A 12,051-nucleotide genomic window follows, 5' to 3' on the forward strand; every position below is an offset into this window, starting at 1 on the left:
GCAGAGGGATTTCAGGATTTTGTGCCTTCTGGCTATCCACTGCTCATGGTCAGCCAGCAAACTGGGATCACAGCTGCAGGCTGGGCAAGAAAAAAGCAGAGTGGCCAAAACCCTGGCTTCTGCATGGTCTCTAGAGCAAAATCCCCATGAAACCCAACAGATTCCCACAGCTTGAGCAGGTAACAGCTACAGACACAACTCCTGAGCTGCGAGGCAAATACCTCATTAAAACAAAAAAATACACACTGCACACAGTCCAAGAGGTTCATTAAAACAAACGATTCAAAAACATGCAAGAAGTCTGCATAGGCAACAGAAGCACTCCAGTTGTTGTGCTTCAAGGCAAAATTTTAAAACAAGGACCTTCCTGCCTTCCAAGGAGTCAAGTCAAGGAAATCTGGATGTTAGAGTAAGCTCAAATGGCAGGTGAAACTGAACTGCTCTTCTGCTTCAGTACTTCCCCAATTTACGAGTGTGGACAGATCTAAAGCAGTCCAGCAGAAGGAAAGCCCTGCCTTGACACCTGCAACCTGACTGGGACACACCAGCCCACAGAAACCTCATTCCAGACAGTCTCTCTGTTGTGGGGTTAAGTAAACTCAGTACCTCTTTTTATCCTGTCCTGTGTCTTGACAGACTGGCTTGACTACTTGGCTTAGACAGTAAACCACACTGGAAAGCAGGCTCAGTTTAAAAAAACACCACTTTTCCCCCCCACTCTACCAAGGCATTTTTAGTTCACATGATTAAACAGCTGCAGAAAGAACTGCAGCACCAAAACTTGAGGAACAGCATGAAGCAGAGATACTGAAACCAACTGCCCTTTAAGAAAATACTTGTTCAACTACAGCATCCCTCAGTGTACCAATACTCTGATGCTCAGCTCTAGGCTTGATTCTCAATTGGTTTGTGTGCAAAATACCACAGAGTTTTTCTGTCAGTGAATCAGCTGGCCCTAAATACAACCTAAAGTTCTACACTTGATTAAGGTCTGCTGGCATTTGAAAATATGTCTCTTATCTACAGACTACTTTTCAAACTAATGAAGTGCAAGTTTTGTTTTAAAAATAGACTCCTTTACAGAAGCACTACATGGTATTTTTTCCCACCAAGTGACATTTTAGAAAACATCATCCCATTTTCACTACTAACTAAATTATATATCTGATACTGGTGGGGTTGGGGGAGAGATCTTTGAAGTTTACTCAAGCTAACTCACACCAGTTTTTAACTGACCTATACCTTTGGAGAAAACAAGCTGTTTCCAGCTCACTGTTTCACTGCAGTTTTCAGCTCCAGGGAATCCATGGAACAATACTTCCATGGCCAGATGAGAGAGTGTGCAGCCACAATGACAGGCAAGTCTGCCATCTTTCTCCTTTAGGACAAGTGGGTCCATGGGAATCTCATGAGGTTTAATAAGTACAAGGTACTGCACTGAGTTGGGGCAATGCCCCATTATCAACACAGGCTGGGGATGAAGGGACTGAGAACAGCCCTGCTGAGGAGAACCTGGGGGTGCAGGTGGATGAGAGGCTGGACACAACCTGGCCATGTGCAGCTGCAGCACAGAAAGGCAGCTGTGTCCTGGCCTGCATCCAAAGCAGCGTGGCCAGCAGGAGAGGGAAGTGATGCTGCCCCTCTGCTCTGGTGACACCCCACCTGCTGTGCTGGGTCCAGCTCTGGGGTCTCCAGCAAGAGAAGGCCCAAAGAGGCTGTGGATGCCCTACCCCGGTGAGAGTTCAAAGCCAGTCTGAATGGAGCTTGGAGCAACCTGGTCTAGTTACAGGAGCTTGTCAGCTGCAGGAAGGTTGGAATTAGATGAAGATCCCTTCCAATCCAGGATTATATGCCCTTGTTTTCAGGTGCTTAGATCTGCTCAAGTTACATTGGAGCTGAAATTTTCCATGCAGAAGTCTTGTTCTAGACTCACTAGAGTACAGGCAAGGCTGGGTACTCAGCTAGCAGCATCCTCCTCAGCAGCACTGGCAAAAGTCCATGTATTTAGGAATTAGTCAAATATCTTGGACTCCAGGCTGATCTAGTTCATCCACATGAAAGACACTATCCTTGTACTTCTGTGTATTCACACAAGGTATGTGAGTGCTATGATATTTGCAATATAATTTGAAGCCTCTGAGAGAACACCAAATGTACCTTGCTGTTACACAGATAACCAACTGAAGTGCACAAATGCATATGCACTGCCTTTCACCATGTCCAATAGTAAGAAAAGGGGCCAATTCAGATCAAACTCTGGCATCATTTGAACAATTTACATCCATGCATTTCAAAATTTCCTGGAGTTCAATTTTCTAACCTGTGTTCTGGGCTTTTTTTCTTTTTTTAAGTTTACTTTCCTAAAGAAATGACACAAGGTGACAAGGCATCTAATTTGTTTGTGCTTGTTCACCCATAGGTGAATTTTAAACTATTTTGGCAAGCAGGGAAGAGTCTCACAATCATTCAAAAGTGCCACACATAGCACTGCTCCTCCGGGAGAAAAAGATCACTAAGATTAGATGAGGTGCTTGTGAAAAAGAGGCGGTCTGCAGAACTTGCCAGGGAACAGAAGGAAATTCAATCCCAAGCTGAAAAGCCACAGGCAAAAAAACTGTTCAGACAATTATTTACAGTGTTCCATAATAAGTACACTGCAGTATCTCATAACCTCAAGTTCTACTTACCATGAGATTTGGCATGAACATGTGAAACCAATCAAATTCCCCTCCTCCAGCTACTTCAAAGGCCTGGAAGAGCCTCTTGTGAGACATATCATACACTGAAAATCTCAGACATGACAGTGCACTTCTTTCAGATGCACTGGGAGACTCAGCTTTTAGGCACTCAAAGATCAGAGATCAGGAAGAACTTCTGTTCTCTTATCTGCCAGGAGACTGTCTGAATCAGGGATTCATTCTCCTGGTTGGAGTACTACCAAGAAAATTCCTGGAGCTAGAAGAAACAAGGAAGGGTGATTGATGATTGAATGATGATTGAATCTCCACCTCAAACACCTTTTTCCCAGGCAAATGGAATTCTTGTGCTTATTGTATCTTTGTTAGTCTGAGGAGACCTGCCATTCACTGGGCCATTAAAAACTGTTGTTTATACATACACATGTGAAAAAACTAAGCCCTTTTGCCAACTCTTGAAATACCTCGGAACCCAACAGGAGTTTTTGAGACCACCAAATAAACTGCAAACCTAGAATTTAGCCATTACTCATCTCTACTGATAGGCACACATTTCCTCTCAAGCTCTTTTTGCTCCTACAGCACACACAAGACAGCCATTGCTACTGAGAAAAGTACTGCCAAAGAGGGGCTGTATTGTTCCCATGCACATGGGCATTATTCTCTTTCCCCCAAAACAGCAAGTTCAGAAAGGAACACACAGAAAAGTTCAACATCTTCTAGCAATGCTTTCCCTGCACATGCTGACAAAGCAGAGGCAGAAAGAACTCCCTGCCATGCTATTTCACATCAGCCCTCCAGTTTTCCTAACATAAACCAGCTTCAGCAGAACTTCCTTGCACAAAATCTTCTCATGAACTCATTTTTATAGCCTTAGTCAACCAAAGTGTTTCGGTTCCAGCTTCATATTTAGGCATCTGAAACTCTCCTAGTCTTGCGGTCTCAAGAACACAAGAGGTACATGCACTCACAAATCAGCTTCTAGCAAGGCAAGTTAAAGAACAAAAGGCCCTTTCCTGTTTAATTTCAGTGAGAAAATTCAAACACCACACAGACAGTTCATTCCAGTATCCTCCTACAGTAGGGCTAAACTTGTTCCCTTAATGTCTTGTCTAAATTTGCTTCTTTCAGACAGTGATTCAACTGAATCGATAAAAAAGCTCTCAAAAACCTCTCATGCTCCTGTCTATAAAACAACATAGTCAGCCACTTTTTAACAAGATTTTTATTGGATGTTTTCCTCCTTCTCAGCTATACAGAAATTCAGAAGCAGCACTTTGTTTCCTCAACATGTTGACACTGTAAGAGGGAAATAAAAGTTGTCCATAGTCTTATAACTGCTCTGTATTTTCAATGTGCTGCACACACATCAGAATAGCTAGTAAAGACACTAGAAAAGGAGTCACCAAACTACAGCTTGTTCCACCTTTTATTGAAAGGAACAGGCAAAAATTTCTGTGTTTGATCTCCTTAACAAACAAATCTCAATTTATCTATTAGTGCTTTTCATAGCTACAGTATTCACTAACATTGCAGCAAGTACCCACATCTCTTGTGTTAATCAAAGTGTTAATATCAAAGTGTTAATCCTGTAGCCTCTGAGATAGGATTGTACATACATTCCTGCTTACAAATAAGTAACTGAGGTATATGAATGCTTAAATACGCCTACAAATCTGACCTCTGGTAGCTAAACAAGTAGTTAGAAGGCTCATGGAACTTTCAAAGCATTTCAATTTTGCAATCTGAATTTTCCTTTCTTTTTAATCATTGGTTCTTCTAGGATCCCCACACACCCCACAGGACAGCACTTCCTCCTAGTAACAAGGCACCACCACCCATCCTTGTTTCTCTGAAGTTGCTGTGGGAAAGACAAGAGATAGGCTGAGGACTGAATTTTAGAGCAAGGTGTTGAACAATAAGGTGGGAATCCTCCAGTGAGAATATAGCACACCTCACATAGGTCATGCAACAACTGAGCCAAAACTGCCCTGCACTGGACATAAGCCACAAGCACACACAAAAGACTATGTCACAAACAGACTTGTGTGCAAGTCCTCTAACACCAGTATCCCTGGCCAGAACACAGCTTCCAACACAGCTTGGCTTGAGATGCAGCAATAAAAACTTATCTGCACCTATGTGGCTTAAGAGTGCTGTGCTCCTTTCATCCTCTAAACCTGCAGTTTCACTAGCAATGGATATTTGATTTAGCTGGTATAGTCTGTACATTTTATATTCATATTATGCACTGCATAAGCACATCTCATTTGAATACTGCCACCTTTTAAGAGGATCACTTATTTTATGTAAACAAAAGAGGCATATCAGTATTAGAAGATACAGACCAAACTTTTCTCCCACTGACAAACTGCTGCATTCTTTACTTACTGCTGAAATACCTAACAAAGCACCTTCCATGCTTAACATTTAACCTACTAAGAAGGCAAAACCAAAATAACAGATAACCTCTGAAGTCTCATACTCTGCAACATAAACAGAGTATTTAAGATAGATGAGGTTTTTTCCATACTTATGCACAGAAATCTCACAAATGTTTACAAACAATCATCAGCTCCAAATGGTGTCTACTCTGTTGATAGCCTGTTCATACTCAGAAGGATGCATCTGTGGAGACCTGTCTACCAATTAATGTAACAGCCACAAATTCAGAAATTGGAATGTATTTCAAAATTATCACCAAGGTGACCTACTCCACATATTGCATGTTATCTCTTTGACACAAACCCACGCCTTTGAAACTCAATGAGCAACTGGTTCTGTAATCACAGATGGTTGTAGAGCGTGGCTCTGGTTTCTCACCACTCAGAAGTTCAGAAATTTCAAAATGCATATTTTTACCCTCTGAGCATCAATGAGGTTTTCCTGCAAAAGGAACTGTGCAGACATATGCAGCCTAAACTCAGGTACCTGCACACTAGGGTCATTGTCCATTTGCAGGCTTTGGTAGTTAAAACATCAAAGTCAAAGACAACTACATTCATTTTGCTTGAAAGGAGGCGTTGAAACATGAGCATATGTGGCCTGGGACACTAAAAACACGTTTATGGGTGAAAGACAAGATGGCATTCTCATATGCTCTGTGGTTTTACAAGTTATTGCTAATTACACTGACTGGGGCTACTTGATGAAATGAGTGAGGTATGAGGTGAATCAGGATGCTAATGCACTGCCTTGCAAATTTATGAACAAACATTAGCCCAAATGCTTACTCTTTTAAGAGGTTGCAGAGGTTACAAATATACTGCTAAATTTAGAAACATGGGACAGAAAGACCACAGTGATGTGGCTCAAGTCTGGACAGGCACTCAGAAACTGGCATTTTTTTAGACCCTACACATCTATTCAAGTCACCTTCCTATTGCATTCCAATGTGAATTATGTGAATTCAGCAAATATCTAGAACCAAAATAATTTTATTGACTTTCCTGTATCCAGCTGCTCAGGGTAAGCTATCAGTACATCTCCCTCTGGGCCACATAAAGCTATGAACGAAGCGATACTTCTGGTTTTGGAAAATCCTCTGCAAAACACTCCCAAGCAGAACAGCAGGGAAATAGCACAGCTGCTGCACGTGTATGGAGTTCTACAAGAAGCAGCTCTTCCACTCTGTTCATTACCTACAAGCAGCAAGCAAAGGAAACAAGTGAAGAAATTCTGTGGTGTCAATGGCTGTCTGCTGCATCTCAAAAGTACCAGCACACACATTCACTCTTGTTATAAACATTCTGAAACATGATCCTTATGATGCTAAACTTGGGATTTCAGAGGAGACAAATAATTTTGCCCAACTGCCAAGCACATTATTTATCACTAGTGTTCTTTTGCCTGTCCCTTTCATCCTACTCTCCAAACACTATCTGTGAACAAGCTTTCAAAATCATTATGTGAACACAAAGCTGAATGCAGTTATATGACATGAGCCCATCTTCTGGCAACAAGTAAAGAAATACAGCTCTATTGTGGCAGAGAACTGAAGAAAAACTCCTCAGAAAGAAAGCTCCAGGGTAGCAAATTCCAGCCTGCAGTCACAGAAGCCCCATGATAACACTAACAATTCAGTACTGTTGACACACTCACAGGAAAGCTGTTCTACTTCCAGGTTCATCCAGCTGTTGAGCCACTCATTTAACCTGTAAAGGACTCTGCACCTAACAAATTCAGTATATTCACAGAATGACTAGGTTGGAAGAGACCTTAAAGATCATTGAGTCCAACCCATGCCCTAACACCTCAACTAAACCACAACACTGAGTGCCACATCCACTCTTTTTTTAAACACATCCAGTGTCAGCGACTCCACCATCTCCCCGGGCAGGCTATTCCAGAACTTTATCACTCTTTCCATGAAAAACATTTTCCTAATATCCAACCTCTATTTCCCTTGGCACAGCTTGAGACTGTGTCCTCTCATTCTGTCAGCTGCTGCCTGGAGAAAGAGACCAACCCCACCTGGCTACAGCCACCTTTCAGGGAGTTGCAGACAGTGATGAGGCAACCCCTGAGTCTCCTTTTCCCCAGACTAACACCCCCAGCTCCCTCAGTCGTTCCTCACAGGGTTTGTGTTCCCAGCCCCTCTCCAGCCTCGTAGCCTCCTCTGGACGCGCTCCAGTGTCTCAATGTCCTTCCCAAACTGAGGGGCCAGAACTGGACACAGCACTCAAGGTGCTGCCTCACCAGTGCAGAGCATAGGGGAAGGGTGACATCTCTGTTACAGCTGGCCACACTGTGTGTGTATATATATATATATATACACACACACAAAACACCAACAAAAAACACCTCACACACAGGCCTTCTTTCCAGGCTACACTGTAACCGGCAGTCTGGCTGTCCTTCTGAAGGACAGCTACCAGCACAACATGCAAGATATGCACCCTAGCAAGGCAAGCCCAGCATCTCCTGATGCAGCAGCACACAGGTGATTGGACACTTTCTTCAATTCCACCAGCAGTCATGGTGCTGTTGTTCAGCCATGGCGTAGGCTCCTGCTCTCTCTCAAAAGCGTGCACACCCTTCCTGAGATAGACACGCTCTCAACATAAGAGCAGGACGTCACACTATCAATAGAGACAGAGTTATTCAGCAGACAGCCTGAAGGGCTTACCCACTGGAAGATACACTCCTGGAGCCCCACTGCAGTGCTTGATAGGCAGGGTCATCAGGACATTTAAATTCTTGCATGGGGACATGCTAAGATCCTGCATCCCTCAGTGATTTCAATCAAAACTGCAAGACAGGTCAACTAAAGGCAAGGGAAGGAAGGAGGCAGGAGTAGAAAAGAGCTCCCCTACCTTTTTTTTTATTATGAGAAAAAGAAGTGTACAGGAAGAGAACTTGCCACTGAGTGCATGCACGTTTTCATACAAATCCATAAACTGTGGTTTAATATTAAAGTTATGTTCCCCTAGTCCTTTATTAGAAAGGGGGAAAAGAGTTTTCACTACAAAAGTTTTAAGTTCAAATACAGAACTGCAGTATTAACTAACATGTTCAAACCATCAGAAATTTGAATGGGCCTTTAAAAAAGCATTCAATGACTGAAGGTCTGATCTCAGATTCAAGACACATAGGTATTTGCAAATATGTTTCTAATCTAGTAACAACTATCACCAAGAGAATATATTGGTCAGATTTTGTACTAAATCATCTATGAAAGACAGCCAGTGTCCTGTCTCCCCACAGGACAGGGAGAGCTACAGAATCCTTCTTTCCTACTGGCACTGGCTGGCAAAACACATGCTGTGATATCACTTCAGACAGACACAGTTACACACCACTCCCATTAAATCTGGAGCACACTTATCTCTGGCCTGCTCTCATTTCTACATTTTCAAAGACTGCCCCAAATCTCTCTCTGCACTTTTCCTGAATAGCAAATAAGGAACAAGAAGATGCTTTCCAAAAAGTATTCTTTTAAAAAAAAGCACTCGTATGACTCTCCCACAAATAGATGGTAATACCACGTGGTTCATTCACAGTTGTGGTGGCAGCAGCAGCAGTGTTTCATCATTTTTACCATATGGAAGAAAGAATTTACTGAAAAATCAATCTAACTCTTCAAGCTACACAATATCTAAGTGGTATACAGTTAAGATGCCAGAGTGCCAGACACTGTGAGGACTGACATTTAAAATAAGCAACCTAAAACTGAAATTTACAATAGAATAGTCAATTCAAGTTACTGAATCTTTAAAGTCTACTGCCACCAACAGCAGTGCCACAGCCACACCCCCAATATTTTAATTAATAAACTTATTTAGCTTAGAATAATTAAATGGATACGTTTCCCCCCTACTGTGTAAGGTCTATTCCCTACTAAAATACAAATGAGAAACCTCTGGAATCTGTTTGGTTTGGGTTTTTAAATTTTTTTTGCTGGACTCTGTTAGCTTTCTAAGAAGGAATACTTCCATTAATGAGGTGGACAGCAGTTGCACAGATACACAACTCTACAAAATGGAGAAGTGTCATTCCAGACACCCCGGGTATTTTTTAAGACTAGTATTGTCACCACTACATTTGCGAAACAGCATCTAACTTGTAAAAGACCATCTCGTTCTCTCACTTTTCCAACCCACCAGTTGCAACTTTCTCCGAAGTTTTACCAAACAAAAATACTCTTTTTCTTCCAGAAAGCTAGCAAAATTAAATACCTCTATAATATGGACATCTGCATCAGAAAATGTATTTTCTTCAAGAGAAGAGCCTGTGACATGAGTTATGTTCAAGAGCTAGGTTAATTTGAACTATTTTCAGAGGTGAATTCAAAAAAAAGACACAACTGTTTAGAAACCAGAAAGAAAGAAAAAAAAAAAAAAAAAAGAAAAAAAAAAAAAAGAAAAGAAGAAAAACTGTGAGTCTCGGCTTTTCCGCAGCTTTCCGCCAGAACCAAACAAATCCCACGCTCTTATCACCCAACACCTGGACCAGGAGCGTTGTGCCACGTCCGTGAACCCCCAAACCAGTGAACAGCCATAACGAAGGAGCTGAAGACACCTTACAACCGGCCCCAGAGCCGCATTTCCCCCCAGGTTTCCTGCCCAGCCGCAGTTCCCCGGTCGGCAGCACAGGGCAGGGCAGGGCAGCGCGGGGCCTCCTCGCGGGCCGCCCCGGGCACCGGCACCGGCCTCCTGTGGCCCCTCGAGCGGGGCCGATGGCCTCAGCCCGCCCGCTGCGAGACGGAGCTCGCGAGGAGAGGCCCCTCGGTCCCGCCGCCCGCGGGGTCACCGGCGGGGCAGCGCCGGAGCAGCCCCGGCTGCAACTCCCTCGCCAGGCCCGGGGAGCGCTTCCAGCGACGGGAGCGAGCAGGGCCGCCGCGCCCCGGCCACCTCCCTGCCCGCCCGAGCGGCCGCTGCCCGGCAGCACCTCCGGGCCGGCACCTGGCGGGGCAGGGCCGGGTGCGTGCCGAGGGCGAACAGCGAGGGGACACGGCCGCGCCGCTCGCAGCCCCCTCCCCTCCTGCGGGGCACCGGGAGAACGGCGGCAGCCCCCATCCGCTTCCCCTTGCACGCGCCCACCACGACCGGGGTCGGCCCCAGCACGGCCCCGCCGCCCCCCGGCCCGGAGGGACGCGGCAGCGCGGCCGCCCCCCGTCCCCGCTGACCTGCCGTGCTGGGCGATGGGAGCGGCGGAGCCGCCGCTGGCCGGGGCGCTGCGGGCGGAGCGGGCGCGGGGCGCGTTAGCCGGACAACGTGCTGCACGAGTCAGCGCGGGGCGGGGCCACCGCGGGGCACCCTGGGCGCTGTAGTCCTCCTCCGCTCCCGGTCGCGCAGTAGCGGGCGGCAGCGGACTACAGCTCCCAGCGCGCCAGGGCCACCGAGCCCGCCCGCCGCCGGCCCCTCCTCCCTCGCTCGCCCCGCGTGGCTCCTCCGCCGGCGGCCGCTCCGCTGCGGGTCGGAGCTGCGCGGCCCCATGTCCGGGCCGGGCCCAGCGACCGCTCGGATCCGTGCCGGCGGAGGGACCGCCAGGGGCGCTCGGGATTTCTGCGGGAGCACCGGAGCGGAGCGGGCGGGGTGCCACCATCAACGGGTGCCTTCAGCTTCCGTGGGGGGCGGGGGCCCCTCTGGCAGGAATTGAGCCACGTCTCTCTCTGAGGCTGCTTCTCTCTGTACTGGGGATCAACCCTGCGGCCGCGGCCGCCGCTCTCGGCCCAGCCCGGCTTGGTGCAGGCGGTCCGGCTTGGCAGCGACCTTCAAGCCCTGGCCTGGGAGCCCGCAGCGCTGCCCAGGTGTCCGTGCCTGCTGGGGCCGTCCTTGGAGCCCTGGGCATGAAATGTGTGCGGCTGTAAGGAGTAAGGGAGAGCCCTCACGGGTGGGACTGCAGGGGTGTCCATGTGAAAACACGCGTGGGGCCTGGGGCTGAAATCGCAGGGATATCACTCTCCAAACGACGTCATCTCTGAATTCACCCATTACTTCCTCGATGTGCAGCCCTGCTGGCCACTGCTGTTCTGGACCTTCACTTTCTCTCTTGCAATGAGTCTTTCCTGCTGGAAGAGTTAAATGTTTCTCCCACAAAACATGAATAATCTGTGTTACGCCACCTCTCTAAGTACAAGGGGCATTTGGTGATACTTCAAATTACTAGGCTGACACATAAAAATATTTTACTGATCAAGAAAATATTTGTTTTCAGAAAGATGTGTCAAGAGTTGATTATAACAACTGGGTGTGTCCTGGAATTGTCTCTATCCTTTTCCTGTTTCTCTGTTCTGTTTCTGATAAGTCACAGTTCGGTGACAGTATGGCTCAACACCCATTTAGTCTGAGCACACATTTGTTGTCTAAATACAGTTTTATTTGAATGGATGTGAAGGTTTGTTTTCTTATTTTTTCTTACTTCACACCCTGAGTTAGTTAAGGATTAGGCTGAGCTTTGCAACTATGTGGTATGTGGAAATCAAGTCCAGACATGTTGAGACAGTTGGGAGTTTTACTTCCTGTTTCAACTTGCTATAAAAGCCCAGACCAGGCATTTCACGTGTGAATGAATCAAATAAGGTGCAAGCTACACAGACCTTCAGTTCTGAGGAAGAACCATCCAATGTCTGACATAAAAGGAAAAAAAAATCACTTTGGGCATTTTAATCCAGAGCTGTACACTGATTCCAAAGACTGTTTTTCCCCCACAACTGGTGAGTGAAGGCCACCAAGAAAGATGGGACACTCTGTTAGATCAGAACAAGTTGATTGATGCTTTTGAGGAGCGTGCCTGATGGCTTTATTGGCGTCCAAGGACATCAGCCCCAGATGCAGCTGCTCCCCCTGACACCACAGCTCCTTGCTTCTGAGTCTGCTTCTAATCCCACCTTTTCCAGCCATCAGCCTTGCCC

At 46.1% G+C, this 12,051-nt stretch overlaps 1 protein-coding gene across 1 annotated transcript in view; it reads right to left on the minus strand.

Annotated features, from left to right (window-relative positions):
• Positions 1–10,405, minus strand: part of TRABD (TraB domain containing) — a 31,933-nt gene extending 21,528 nt beyond the window's left edge. Inside the window, exon 1 of the mRNA XM_063155420.1 lies at positions 10,324–10,405. The gene's annotated coding sequence lies outside the window, so the exon portion shown is untranslated. The remainder of the gene's footprint in view (positions 1–10,323) is intronic.
• Positions 10,406–12,051: the final 1,646 nt, after the last annotated feature.

The sequence above is a fragment of the Melospiza melodia genome, chromosome 4 (assembly GCF_035770615.1).
Source record: "Melospiza melodia melodia isolate bMelMel2 chromosome 4, bMelMel2.pri, whole genome shotgun sequence".
NCBI lineage: Eukaryota > Metazoa > Chordata > Aves > Passeriformes > Passerellidae > Melospiza > Melospiza melodia.